General features: G+C 32.6%; 1 protein-coding gene and 1 long non-coding RNA gene across 5 annotated transcripts in view; both read right to left on the bottom strand.

The window, feature by feature from the left end:
• LOC110180521 (uncharacterized) overlaps nucleotides 1-11,852 on the bottom strand; it is a 104,871-nt gene extending 93,019 nt beyond the window's left edge. The window contains exons 1-3 of one of the 2 annotated variants that reach the window (XM_086835553.1): nucleotides 11,789-11,852; nucleotides 1,457-1,596; nucleotides 94-1,380 (exon numbers count right to left, since the gene is read on the bottom strand). The gene's annotated coding sequence lies outside the window, so the exon portion shown is untranslated. Of the gene's footprint in view, nucleotides 1-93; nucleotides 1,381-1,456; nucleotides 1,597-11,788 lie in introns of those variants that run through there. The other variant, XM_086835554.1, reaches the window with a different exon arrangement.
• A 1,710-nt stretch (nucleotides 11,853-13,562) lies between these two features.
• Nucleotides 13,563-14,535, bottom strand: LOC110180524 (uncharacterized). 3 transcript variants are annotated; one of them, XR_002319473.2, is made up of 3 exons: nucleotides 14,256-14,535; nucleotides 13,968-14,136; nucleotides 13,563-13,901 (listed from the first exon to the last, which is right to left on the bottom strand). It is a non-coding gene; the product is annotated as an uncharacterized LOC110180524 (long non-coding RNA). The 3 variants fall into 3 exon arrangements; XR_015272495.1 differs by having other exon boundaries at nucleotides 13,968-14,095; XR_002319472.2 differs by having other exon boundaries at nucleotides 13,968-14,039.
• Nucleotides 14,536-15,521: the final 986 nt, after the last annotated feature.

Genomic DNA, 15,521 nt, shown 5'->3' with positions numbered 1-15,521 from the left:
CGCCTGCGCTTTAGCCACCCCTCTCGCTTGCACGCACTATTTAAACAGGAGATGAAGGAAAGAAAAAAAAATAAAAGAGAACATTTCACTCACCTTCCTTCTCCTTATGCTGCTTCTGCCTCGATCGAGAGCGATTGAGAGAGCGCGTGAGTGCGTGAGTGCGTTTGAGGAGCAGCTGCTGAGAGAGGATCGCAACAACAACAACAACTACTTGCTCAAATGCTTGCTGCTTGTTGTTGCTGGTTCTTCCTTCTCCTCTTTGATGCTGCTGCTGGTGACTGTATTTCTTGTTGTTGTTGTATTGAATCCGGTTTCTGAATTTCTTTCAACTTGTTACTTCTCTTTTCCAATTCGCCTCTGCTTCTCCTTGTTGTTGTTGTTCTGCTTCTCCTTCGCCTTCAGCTTCTCCTTTTTCAGCTGTTGTTGCTGTATTTTTTCCCCCAAAAATAAAAAACAACCGAACCAACAAAACTAACACAATCTTCACTTGAAAAAAAATTATTAATTGCTTCTTATTCTTCGTTTTCCTTATTTTGGGCACTGCACTTGAATTCCTTTTCTGGCTTTCTCAAGCACTCGCCATTATCGTTGTTGCTGTTGTTATTACAATTCGATCGAAGCAAAAGAACGGCAGATCAACGCGATATAAAAAAAAAACGCAATTAATTCACACGCACCGAACACACACACACACACACGGCGAACGAAGACGCGCGAAAAATAGCATAGAAGGAGGGGAAAAGGCGAACTCAGCAAAGCACGTGGATATACAAATTTTCCTTAGTTAGTTACTCCGCTTTATCTTTAGTCTAAGCCAGCAATTTAGTTATTCACTGGCTGCAGCAACAATTTGTTTTTTGCGATGCGACCAAAAGGCGGACGAAAACACGACTGCGACGCTCGCGCTTTGAAAAAGCCGGAATATTTCTGCCAGCCTCTCTTCGTATTCCAATGTATGCTCTTAGCATTCCGGCGTGTGTTTGAACATAGAGTAACTTTATATAGCGGCACAATTTCTTCTGTCGAGCCATTTCGCTGCCGGCGTCGACGCTCGAGCTCGATGGTAACGGCAACAGGTTTGATGCGACGGCAGGTCTGTTAAATTCTCAAACAATGGTTATAATTGCTCTCTGTACGATTCTTTAAGCATAATTCTGTTAGTAGATGGATTCAATTATGCGAAGATTAATAAATTTTTAAATAATGATGCTCCTGGTTTTGAATTTGATAATTTTTAAAAAAGGCGGCAGTGCTGTTAATCTCCAACTCGAGCCAGGCCGGTGCCGTTGAACATGCTTCACCGTTCGACGAATCATTTCGTTTGGTGCAATTGAATATGTTCGAGTTGGACACTGTAGACAGTGTTGTGTCAGGTTGTTTCTATTAAAATAAATAATATTATACAAATAAAATTAAATTATTGAATAATTCTTTTAAATTAATTTATTTTTGTTACCTTATTTTTCGGCGTTTTGTTTAGTAAATAAATATGTTGGCAACAAAGCCGGTACACGAGCAAAAGATTCAACAGAGCTGAATTAACTCAAGCAGCGGGCATAAAACATCCATTCGAATTGGGGTTTCCGTCAGATTTGACTATAAGAAAAATAAATATGTAATACAAGTCTTGTAATTATACTATACAGAGATCAAATAAAATAGTTTTTATTCCAATAAATTTTTATAAATAAATTAAGAAAATATTATATTATATATATTATATTATTATATACATATTTTGTTATATGCTATTTAAAATGTTGATGTATATTTTTGGCTTCATATTTATTTAATACAAGTTACAACCAAAGTTCGATGGATGTTGTGCCATCACTGTCCCTGACCCGTTCAAGTGGTTTGTTGTTGTTCGAAGCCTCGCCAAGTTCGACGCCAGCACCCAGCGCCATCTAATGCGGCTCGAAGCAACCGACAGCGCTTGCGCGCCTGTTGGCCGTAAAGCGCAACAGTTTGATTGTTGTTACGTTTGACAGACCATTCAACATGTTCGACGCAGCCGCTATTAATGTTAAGGTAACATATGTTTACATTAAGTTAACATTATGTTAAGCAATGGGTGGTTGACGAAAAACAAATAATATCTAAATAAAGTTTAATATTTATAAATAATATTAAAAAAAGTTCTATTTATTTTTTAATACATTTATTTATTCTTTTACAATTTTTTTTTTTAAATGATCGTTCAAGAGTTGCACGGCGGCGCAACAGAGCAATAGAAAGAGATGGTGCATAGCGAGCATTTTAATGAGCATGAGTTCATCCCTCTCTTTCAAAGCTCTACGCACTTGACATTGTCAAACTACACTTGACGAAAATTTAAAAACAATCAAATTTAAACTGCACAATTTTATTTTTTAGTGTGTAATTTTGTTTAATAAAATATTAAATATTTTAGGAACAAATATCGTTTCATTTTAATTATTAATATTTAATTAAATTAATAACAAAGATGAATAATAATTTATGATTGTGTAATGATTTTTATGTTTTTGATCAAATATAATGATTACCTTTGATTTGTATAAGTCAATTTTAATCATTATTATTGATAAAAAATTTATACAAATCAATTTTTACTCATTATCACGTGATAATTAAAATAAAAATTACAATGATTTCGATCCCTGGTAATAACAAAAAATTCAATTATAAGTTTAAAAAAAATTTCTTAAACAGTTGCCGGTTATTTAAAAAAAATCCTATATGGAAACTTAGTGGCTCATTTCGCTCCGGTATGTTTTTTCCGGAGGCGCCACCAAGTAGTGCCACAAGCTCCGCGGCTCTCGTTCAACCGATCCCTGGAGTTAAAAAATGTTTTATTAACGTAGCCTCGATTTGGAGATACGAAAAGAAATCCATGCTTTTTGGGACGCACTTCTTATTTATTTATTTTTTTGCCTGGCTGAAGGTACGAAATAGAGGATTATGGTCTTGTGGCAATATGGGGAAAAAGTTAAAAAACTAGGGAACTAGGAAAAATTCTTGCAACCCCATAATATATCGCTGTTTGCCTGAAATTTACCCATGGAAATTCTCTGGAGAAGAATCCGACACCAAAATTTAAGTGAACAAAATCACTTAAATACAATAATTTTATATTAACAATATTACATATTGTAAAAGTTGCTACTCTGTAGAAACAGAAGATAAAATCTTCTTATATTTAGGAACCAATTTTTAACGAGAAAATTCTGTTTAAAAATAAATGACACATCTTTTTAACAGTGTTTCCATGGGTGTCATAATTATGCGCGCACTGCATCTAAAATTTGAATTTAAATTTGGATTCCCATTTCATTATTCAAATGGACAGAAGCAGAAACAATAAAAAACTAACCAATGGCAAGACTTTTATGAAGTATTTTGATCCACAGATGTGGTGCCTCGTGATACATCAATACCGCACAATTTCCGAGGTTTCCGGAAAATAATTGGAAACCTATTGGAGCCTTTATTTAATTAAGTTTTTATTTTATTACGAAAAATCAGAAAATATTCGCAAGTATATTTTTTAAATTGTTTAAATTGATTCTCCAAAACTACTTCCCAAGTGTAGTGTGTTCTTCTACAATGCCATTGTTATTTTGTTATTAATAATAAGTAAATATGAAGAACAATATATCCGATGAACTGGAAGAGAATATGTTTTCCGGATATGTTTAAAGATAAATTAGGAACCAATTTAGGGAAAAATCCAAACAATGTTAGAAGTGAAGGCAGCTTAAGGACAATGGCCAAGGTGCGAAAGAAAAATTAAAAACTTATTAAACTATGTTTTTATTTTATAATTAATAATGAGAAAATATTCTCAAGTATATTTCTTGTAATTAATTAATTAATTAGAAGAATATATTTTCTTCCAGTTCATCGGATATGTTGTCCGAGTGACCCGAAGCATCTCCAAGATATATTCGATCCACACATGTGGTGCCTCGTGATACAACAAAACCGCACAAATAAAATTGAAATTAAAATATAAAAAAATATTGAATAATTAATATATCGTCCCAATGGGTGTGCGTTAAAAAAATGTTAAGCCGTTAAAAGGGCCCGGGAGCCATTCGAAAAATATATAATTATTTAAAAATCTTTCACAAGTCTATGGAGTTACAAGACATTTGTGGAAGAATCATCATCATCATCACCAATAAATACAAAAATAATTGTGAAATCGGCAGTGCACCATCTGATTATTCATGCACTTATTAATATGAAAATGTTAAAAAAGATTGCGATTCCCGAGAATTTGGAAACCTATTGGAGCCTTTATTTGTGGAAAAATGTTGCATACATATATATTTGTTTCCACTGCAACAAATTGTGGATTGTCCAAGTGTCCAACTTAATGACACTCCACCGGCACCGGATTATTTCTGGGCCCCAGGATCACAATAAACGGGCCCAGGCACCATCCAAAATGTTTTTCAATGAGAAAATTTTGGTTAAAAAACTTCGCAGATTATTTGTGAATTAGAAGTTAAGGCCACTTGAGGACATTGCCCAAAATGGGAAGATTAATTCAGTATTGAAAGTCATTTTCTTTTAATACTTGAAGTATGCCGGGGCTTCTAGGATCATCAAGAAATGCAAATAGCGTGCGAACTAGAAGTTAAGGGCATTTGCCAGTTTATTATTTAGTTTCATTTTTATTTTCTTTAAATACTTGAAGAAATTTGAAACTAATTTAGTGAAGGCTCAGGCAACGCAAATTGTATGCGAGCTAGAGTTAAGGCCACTTAAGGACAATGGCCAAGGTGCGAAAGAAAAATTAAAAACTTATTTAATAAAGTTTTTATTTCATAATTAATAATGAGAAAATATTTCCAAGTATATTTCTTGTAATTAATTAATTAATTAGAAGAATTTATTCTCTTCCAGTTCATCGGATATGTTTTCCGGAGGTGTTTTACTTGGAAAAGCACAAAAAGTATCCTTAGTTTTTGTTTTATACAATATAAGAAGTTAATAAAAAATCTAATTTACTTTTACTTTTTTAAAAAAGAATCACTATTTTGGAACATGGAACATTGAGAACTGATCATAAAAAAAATGTATTATTACATAAATGGCAAACAATATTAAGCTTTCCATTCCCACAAAGAGAATTCTTTTGGAATCCTTTTGTCCGTTTATAATTTTCCCTGCAACTCATTCCTTGAATTTTGTGTTAAAGGAAATACGTCAGACATTAATGGGTTAATTTGCATTAATTTATTCAATTGGATGCTCTGCCGCTGAAGGGGAAAACTTGTTGGTGTCTCTGGACTTTTCCCCTTTACACAATTTAATTCGATTTGCCATTGCATTGCAATTAAATTCATTTCCAGACCTGGCAACTCGGAAAGTCCTTCGTCCATTTCGACCCCAAAATGCATAATTGCATTTTAAGCATCACAGACAAACACTCTTGGTTACGAATATCACGGCTGCCATTGTTTTAATAAAGTAAATAAAAAAAATTTAAACCATCAAAAAATCTGAACAAATATTTTGACAACAAACTATGTTGATATTGTATTTTATGATCCTTGGAGTCGTCGAAATAAAAATATTTTCCATGCCTTGCCATATATAAGGCCTTGAAATCACTTAAATCAAACGAATGCTAATTCTTATTATTATTATATTATTAATTCGGATAATAATTTAGATTATTCAAGCACTTTTTTATATAAAAAAACTTCCTTCGCCATATTAAAAAAGTATTTTCCAATTTTGTTTTTGTGCTTCGTGTTACGTCAAAACCGCCACATGAGGCTGTTGGTTCCTCAATATAGGATCAATATATCCTTGCAATATATAATTTTCTAGAATCACTTAAATCGAATGATTACGGTTTAAGTTATTAATTCGGAAGATGGGTTATTAGGAGTATTTTCCAATTTTGTTTTTGTGTCTCGTGTTACGTCAAAACCGGCATATGAGGCTGTTAGTTCCTTAATATAGGATCAATATATCCTTGCGATATATTATTTTCTGGAATCACTTAAATCAAATGATTACGGTTTAAGTTATTAATTCGGAAGATGGGTTATTGGGAGTATTTTCCAATTTTGTTTTTGTGCTTCGTGTTACGTCAAAACCGCCACATAATGCTGTTATTTCCTTAATATAGGATCAATTTGTCCTCGCAATATATAATTTTCTGGAATTACTTAAATCGAATGATTACGGTTTAAGTTATTAGTTCGGAAGATGGGTTATTAGGAGTATTTTCCAATTTTGTTTTTGTGTCTCGTGTTACGTCAAAACCGCCACATGAGGCTGTTGGTTCCTCAATATAGGATCAATATATCCTTGCGATATATTATTTTCTGGAATCACTTAAATCGAATGATTACGGTTTAAGTTATTAGTTCGGAAAATGGGTTATTAGGAGTATTTTCCAATTTTGTTTTTGTGTCTCGTGTTACGTCAAAACCGGCATATGAGGCTGTTAGTTCCTTAATATAGGATCAATATATCCTTGCGATATATTATTTTCTGGAATCACTTAAATCAAATGATTACGGTTTAAGTTATTAATTCGGAAGATGGGTTATTGGGAGTATTTTCCAATTTTGTTTTTGTGCTTCGTGTTACGTCAAAACCGCCACATAATGCTGTTATTTCCTTAATATAGGATCAATTTATCCTCGCAATATATAATTTTCTGGAATTACTTAAATCGAATGATTACGGTTTAAGTTATTAATTAGGAAAATGGGTTATTAGGAGTATTTTCCAATTTTGTTTTTGTGTCTCGTGTTACGTCAAAACCGCAACATGAGGCTGGTTCCTCAATTTAGGATCAAAATATCTTTGCGATATATTATTTTCTGGAATCACTTAAATCGAATGATTACGGTTTAAGTTATCAATTCCGAAGATGGGTTATTAGGAGTATTTTCCAATTTTGTTTTTGTGTCTCGTGTTACGTCAAAACCGCCACATAATGCTGTTATTTCCTTAATATAGGATCAATTTATCCTCGCAATATATAATTTTCTGGAATTACTTAAATCGAATGATTACGGTTTAAGTTATTAATTAGGAAAATGGGTTATTAGGAGTATTTTCCAATTTTGTTTTTGTGTTTCGTGTTACGTCAAAACCGCCACATGAGGCTGTTGGTTCCTTAATATAGGATCAATATATCCTTGCGATATATAATTTTCTGGAATCACTTAAATCGAATGATTACGGTTTAAGTTATTAATTAGGAAAATGGGTTATTGGGAGTATTTTCCAATTTTGTTTTTGTGTCTCGTGTTACGTCAAAACCGCCACATGAGGCTGTTGGTTCCTCAATTTAGGATCAATATATCCTTGCGATATATTATTTTCTGGAATCACTTAAATCGAATGATTACGGTTTAAGTTATCAATTCGGAAGATGGGTTATTGGGAGTATTTTCCAATTTTGTTTTTGTGTCTCGTGTTACGTCAAAACCGCAACATGAGCCTGTTGGTTCCTCAATATAGGATCAATATATCCTTGCGATATATTATTTCTTGGAATCACTTAAATCGAATGATTACGGTTTAAGTTATTAGTTCGGAAGATGGGTTACTAAAAACTAAAAAAACCTCTTCATATGAATTCAATACATTTATAAAGTATTTCCAATTTTGTTTTTGTGTCTCGTGTTACGTCAAAACCGGCACGTGTCACAATGCCAAAAGGACACCACAAAAGGAAATGCTGGGATACATGTATATTTGTTATCATTATAACAAATTAAACTTTGTGACACTCCACCGACATCATTTTATTCCTGATCCGGAGGATCACTCCAAAGAGCCCCCGGGCATCGTCTAAAAAGTTCTTCCATGACCAATGTGCGTCCGGAACTTTTTAAATCCAAACGCTACCAAACATCGCAGAATAATGTTGAGGTATAAGACATATGTGGAATAATATTAAAAAAAAATAATAATAAAACAAAGAATTACGACTTATAAAAAAAAATACATGGTTCCGTACTTAACCAGGAGAAGGTCCAACCTCCACGACGATCGGAGGAGGACTGATTTCAGTGCTGCTTAAGGAAAACAGGTAAACTCGGTAGCTATATAATAAAAGGATAGTTATCGATGAAAACTATCGATATTTAGACGATTAAAGCTATCGCATAAACTCTACCACTTAATATCGCGATTAGTATCGCTCAAGGTGGAAGATAGACAACCGATTAATAATATTCTACGATATAAATTAAAAAAACAATAATTTGTTATAGCTCCAAAACAAGTATAAAATTGTTTCATTAATTAAAATTTAAATGGCTGAACTTTCCCTCTTTTTTTTTTGAGAAACACAAAAAGCTCTTGGCATTATGCCTACAATTATTCAATTAAAAAATTGCATCCTCAGAGACATTAAAATCATTTTCCCCGCCTACTTAGCCGCCCACAACTTTTTGGCAAAGAAAATGCACACACAGGCTGACAGGGGCGTGCTGGGGGTTAAGGGTGGGCGTGGCTGACAACAATGTTGGCAGCTGCATGGAAAACTTGTGGAAACTTTTTAAGTGACTTCTAATAGCGAATTATGATGCAGCCGGCGGAGAGGATGAGACAAGGAGCTCCAAAAAAGGAGGCCGGGGCAGGAGGTGGGCGTGGCGAAAAGTTCACGCTTAAAACTTGACAACGATAACTTCATTGAGGAGTGAAAAGTGCGGGAAAATTCCGAGACATAGGAACAGGGAGGGGAAGCAAGAAGCCACACACACACGATGCTATATAGCCTAAGCCCGAAAGTGAGAGAGACATTTTAACAAAGTTAGTTAGTTTCTTCCTTCCTTCCTTCCTGCTCGTCGTGATGATTTCCAGTGCGTGTGTAGCAAAGGATACACCACAGGAAAATGTCCTTATTTATGAAACTAATTTACAAATTTAATACATTATTAAATGGGAATTATAAATGTTGGGTTAATTCTGCTTAGTATTATTTTATATATAAATAGTGTCTTAATATGGGTTTATTATTTGCGTTTTGATGCAAAATACACATTTTATATTATTAAAATTAGAATTGTATATTTTGTTTTTTAACAAATTATATATATTTTATAATATTATTTATTCTTTCTTCTTTGAGGGCTTTGGGCATCAAATTTGTACCACCCCTAATTGCGATGGCAAAAATATTTTATCTAATTGCGATGGCAAAATCATGTTATCGATAGGCCAGAGAATCCTTTGTTTACGTTGAACAGCTGATCTTGGCTTTTTTTTCGAAACAGCTGATCTTGGTTTGTTTACTTTATTAATTGCAATTGAAAAAATATTGAATAATATATAAAGTATTTAAATAGATATTTATAATATTTAAATATTTTAAATAATATGAAATTTACTATATTTTATTTATTAATAAGATCTAAAAGTTCTGAGTTCTCATTGAAAGTGAAGCTGCTTTTCTGCAGCGATTGCAAAGCTGATAGAATTTCCGAAGGCCAAACTTTATGTGCTTCTCCAAAACAGTTCTTGTTACTTTATTTATACTTCCATTAATGTTAATTTCACACCTTTAAAAAACAAATATTAAATGCATTTATTTATTATTTAGTTATATACTGAACCTTAATCAAGTTTAGGAACTTTATGGTTTTAATTGTCAAGATTGAATAGCAATTGGTGTCACAAAATAATCTGTGCAACATAATAATAACAAATTGAACTTAATAATCTTTTAGAAGGTTTGAATAAAGTTTTTATAAGTAAAACTATTTTTTTGAATATTTAAATGTTTAAAGGTTAAAATTTATGCAATTTAAATTTAATAAGTGACCCCTCTTCATAATTATAATTAAAAGTTGTATTCCTTCTAAACTAACAGCTAAAAATTATATAAAAAAACCTTTACTACTTTAAAATAAGCAAAAAAATATATATGTATGAGAGCTGCATTTAATATTTTTTTAATTTTTCATTAAATATAATTTCATTTTATGTATTCTAGTGCACAAGACTATATAAGTTTATTCAGTGCATTTGTGTGTATGCGACTTGATATAATGACAAAGTGCACTCTGACATTATCATCATCAGTGAACGCATCTTGCCCGCCAGTGTGTGGGCCTGTTTTTCCACCTCCCTGCCTCGGGTTTTCCCTCCACCCACTCCGAGTTTCCCTCCCACAAAAGTTGCTCGTTTTAATGAATTATGCGTACATTGATAATAATTTCCTGGTTAGCTCCACCTACTCCAACTGACTTCTTGCTCCTTCAGCCAACATGTTTTTTCGGCAATAACCTAAGGGGGGGAGGAGGGTCTCCTTTCCCTTGATTTTCCAACACCACCTGCACCGGCAACCTGCACGGAAAAGCGTGTTGCTGCTGTCTGCACTAATATAAAAGTTTCGTGCACTTTTAATAAGGCTGCGTTTATGACGACAGCAGCGGGAAACAGAACAACCACTGGCAGAGGAAGGGGAGTGAAGGGGGTGGGGAAAATTCAGGAAAATTCCAAGAGAAAAAAGGGCTGATGGATGAGTGGTGGAGTGGAGGTGCCGCGTTGCATCGCTTTTCCTGCCTGCCAGCAACTGCATATGACGACAAGTGTCAAAAAGTCGACGGCGGGAGAAGAAAAGTTTTTGCAGAGACAAAAAGAAAATAGCAGCAGGGGAAAGATTAAAAAAAATTAAAAAGAAAAATATAAAAAACTGGAAAAGAAAATAGAAAAAAAGAGAAGGAAAATAGAGCAGGAAAGAAAGCGAAAACGAGGTTGTGGAAGGATTTAAATTAAGGCTCAGGGAAGTATTGTTAATTTGAATTAAAATATAAACAAAGAAAACTATATCTTCCTTAGTGTCGTATATATAAAAATGTATAATGATATAATAAAGAATCTAAAACAAAAAATATATATTATATCTGAATATAAATATAACAACATAAATATATATAAATAAAAATATATATTCATACATGAAAAACCTTTCTAAGCCTATAAATTTTTCGCGACAAATCAAAGTTTTAAAATCTCATTGCTAAGCCAAAAAATCACTCATTTTAATTCGGAAAGCTGTCCTATGTTAATTTTTATTAGGTTTATTTATCTGCATACTTAATTACCCATTTTAAAAATTCAAATTTTGACCTTTTTTTTATGTCAATTTTAACGATGTAACCCCTTAAAAAATGTCAAAAAATTTTAAAATTTTTATTTTCCTTCTGAGATGGTTTAATCGACTCGGCTTTTGATGCTGATTAAGAATATATATAATTTATAGGATCGAAAATGAGTCCTTCATTGATTAAAATTGATAAAACCCTCTGGTAGATTCTTGAAATCGATATTTCTATACGTTACATTTTATTTAACAAATCAAAGTTTTAAATTGAATAACTTAGACAAAAATGCATGAATTTCAATTCGGAAAGTTTTCCTGTGTTAGTTTTTATTAAATTTATAAATCTGCATACTCAGTTTAAAACTTAAAACAAATTTAAATTTTGCGAAATTTTTTGAACAATTTTAACGATTAAACCCCTTAAAAAAATCGGAAAAAATTTAAAATTTTTGTTTTCTGTCGGAGATGGCTAGATCGACTCGGCTTTTAATGCTGATTAAAAATATATATGATTTATGGGGTCGGAAATGAATTCTTCATTTAATTTCATGCTTCTGACTAAAATTGAATACTTTCAAAGGTATAAAAAAATATAAACTATTTATACGAAATTATGAAAAAATACATATGTATATAAATGGTATATTGATATACAATATCTAATATATGTTCATAAATAATATATTAAATATATTTATGTATAATACATACCCTTTTAAAGCCTCTAAATATGTTTTTTAACTTCATCGATCCAATGCAAAAGCTAATGAAAATGATGTACTGAAATTATAACAAAGAAATTATGTATGTTAATATTATTAAATTACTTAAATAGCATATATATATATTTTTTTGTATCATTTATATAGTGTATTTTTATATTTCTTTCTTTATATATTAAAACCTTAACTAAATTTGTTTTTTAATTTAAAAACCTCATGAAAAGCCGGTAAAGAAATTATAAAAATTAAATAAATGAATATATATAAATAGTATTTAATATTTATATTTATATATATATATCTTTATATATTTATTATTAAAAATATATATTTATTTATTTTGTTATATATACAACCCCCTAAAATTTGTTCTCTAACTTTAACAATTTAATATATATTTTGAAGAGCTTCGTTTGGCAGCTAAATGGCTTCAGTTTTGGTTAAACTTATGGCCAGGAAATATGTATATATGTACCTCCAGGAATTTCCACTCCACCTTCTACTCCTCCTGCTGTTGTAATTGAGTTGTTTTTGCTCTGGTTGTTGCATGTAATTGCATTAAACTTGGCTCAAAGGCCGTCGGCCCTTACAGTGAAGCCTCTGACACATGGCTGGCCACTTAAAGCCAAACGCAAAGTGGACTCAGTCAATGGTATTTTAATAGGGCCTAATGGCCATTTTAATTGCCTTCCCAAGGCCGAATGTGGGTGGGTTTTTTGGAGAGGTGGAGGCGGGGGGTGGATGGTGATAAAAGTCACACCCACACACACACACCCATATTAGCAACAGAGAGAGAGAGGGAGAGAGGGAGAGAGAGAGCAAGACAGCCAGCTTTATCTTTATGAATATCGCGACACTTTATGAAGGCCCCCGAAACGACATTGGCGATAAAAACGAAGGAACGTGTCCAGCGGGAAAATGAGAAAAACTCTGTAGGAGGGAAGGGGGGAAAAACAAGAGGCAGGGTAGAATGGAGCAGACACAGTCACGTATCTGACAGATACGTCTCCAGTAGCCAGACATAGCAGATACGGGATATAGATACACATGACCTGCACTCGGAAATAAAATCGCACACTCAAAACTCAAGATCTCCTCTAATAAAGTTGAACGAAAATGTAAGTAAAGACATGAAATTTGATTAAAAATCAAGAAAGGCAGCTAACTTAGGCACACCGAAGTTTATATACCCTTGCAGATAGAACTTCGATGACTAGGAATCAATACAATTTAAATTATATATATATTTATGTTAAAAAACAATAAAGTAATTCCTGCTTTCATTTTATTCACCTATTCATATTATATTTACAATTTTACATTCACAGGTAAGCATTAATCCCTTTATATCTAACGGATCGTTTGTATGGCACCTATATGAAATAGTAGTCCGATTTTCCTAAAACTTTACACAAAACTGTAGAATAATATGAAATGGCTATATCTCAAATTTGATCAAATTCTGTTAAAAACTGAAAATTTTATAATTTTTTGTGTAAGCTATATGATATAGTCGTTTGATCCGGCCCGTTCCGACATATATACGAGTGGGAATACATATAAGACTACTACTAACTACAAAGTTTCATTTATATAGCTTCAAACCTGAGCGACTAGTTTGCGTAGAAACGGACAGACGGACAGACGGACATGGCTAGATCGACTCGGCTGTTGATGCTGATCAAGAATATATATACTTTATTTGGTCGGTGGTGCCTCCTTCACTGCGTTGCAAACTTCTGACTGAAATTATAATACCCTGCTATGTTTTAAAAGTATATTTTGATTAATTTTCTTTCAGTGCAGGCTGGGCCAGGCTTTTATAGATGGATATGTACTACATGTCTCTCGGTATTCGCGTTCGGTTCCAGTTTATGGATCTCTCAGTCTCAGTTTCGGTTTCGGTTATCTGGGTCGCCTTTCTCCCCTCTTGGATTCTCGGATTTGTCACCTCTTTCCTCCAGGGCTTTTGTTCATCAGACTTCTGTTCTCGTTCTAAAACGCTAAAGCGTTTCTCTCCATTTCTAAATTGATTGAGAGTGACCGCCAAGGCGATTAGCAGTAGAAGGTTTGACACAGTTAGCACCATTTGATTGATGGATCTGTCGGTTTTTTGGTTATGGTTATAATCCAAAATGAAAGAAAGCTGCCAAGATTTGTAAGCTTACTGAGATCGATGTGTGTTTTTGTTGTATCTTTCGGTTTCAATCCTATATAGAAGACACGCCCGGTTACGCCTTCTGTTATACAACGGTGGCAGGCATTAATTGGATGTCATCATCGTTGTCACCTTTGGCTGCAAGTTGGAAGCTGCCAAGCTGCACCAGCCTCTGGTCTCTGCAAAATGCAACACAGAGGTGCAACACAGTGGCAAGTTGCAACATTGCAATGACAGAAACAGAGACAGTGGCAGTCTGGTCGCACAAAAAGGGGGTTTAATAAGTATTTATAATTACCAATTGTTAAAGATTCTCTCTGCGATAGCTCCAAGCTGGCTTTATTCATTAAATTTGAGGTATTTTGTTTAAATGTCACTTGTCTTGTTTAGTGTGAACGTATTTCGATTTAGGGATTTTTTTCGGAAGCTTTAGAAAGGATATTTTAAGTATCCTAATACGTTCACACTGAGCGAGTGAAAAGGGTAGCCTAGAGAATTTTGAAAATGAGCGAGTAGGAAGATTTCTAGAGAATTTCAAAAGTTAAACAGAAAGAGACATTAAAATGCCAAGCGTCTTACATTTGACTATTGATTTTGATGTAGATAATTTTTATTATATAAAAAGTAATCATAACTAAGTAATAAAGAAATGTGAGATTTGCATGTATATATAATATAAAAATTGTATTTGCAATTGAATATATGGGATCGAATTGTAATTCGATCATAAATAAGCTTAAAATATTTGCATTCTTTGCATCGTTATTTTTCGAGATTTTTATATGACAATTTTTAACCACAAATCAAAGTTTAAAAACTCATAGATCAGCCAAAAAGGCAGTAATTTTTATTCGGAAAGCTGTCCTATGTTAGTTTTTATTAGGTTAATAAATTTGCATACTCAATTAACCATTTATACAAAATTCAAATTTTGACCTTTTTTTGTAAAACGATGTAATCCCTAAAAAAATTTTTAAAAATTTGAAAATTTTGATTTTCCTTCTAAAATAGCTAGATCGACTCGGCTTTTTGTACTGATCAAGAATATATATGAATTATAGGGTCGGAAATGACTCCTTCACTGATTAAAATTGATAAAAGAAGAAGAATCTAAGCCGATATTTTTATGATATATTTTATTTAACAAATCAAAGCTTAAAAATTGCATAACTTAGTCAAAAATGTATTAATTTCGATTCGGAATGCATTCCTGTGTTAGATTTTATTAGATTTTTAAATCTGCATACTCAGTTTAAAACTATAAAAAATTTAAAATTTCCCGAATTTTTTTCTGACAATTTTAAGGATTAAATCTCTTATAAAAATTGGAAAAAATTAAAAAATTTCGTTTTCTGCCGGAGATGGCTAGATCGATTCGTCTCTTAATGCTGATCAAGAATATATATGATTTATGGGGTCGGAAATGAATTCTTCATTTAATTTCATGCTTCTGACTAAAATTGTAATACTTTCAAAGGTATAAAATAATATAAACAATTTATACCAATAATAGAAGATCCATAAGTATTTACATTGTATATTGACATTAAAAATATATATTGCA

Source organism: Drosophila serrata, unplaced genomic scaffold (assembly GCF_035046125.1).
Source record: "Drosophila serrata isolate PLE 108 unplaced genomic scaffold, ASM3504612v1 contig_276, whole genome shotgun sequence".
NCBI lineage: Eukaryota > Metazoa > Arthropoda > Insecta > Diptera > Drosophilidae > Drosophila > Drosophila serrata.
Note: the sequence above shows the minus strand (reverse complement) of the source record. Positions and strands in the feature narration are given on the sequence as shown.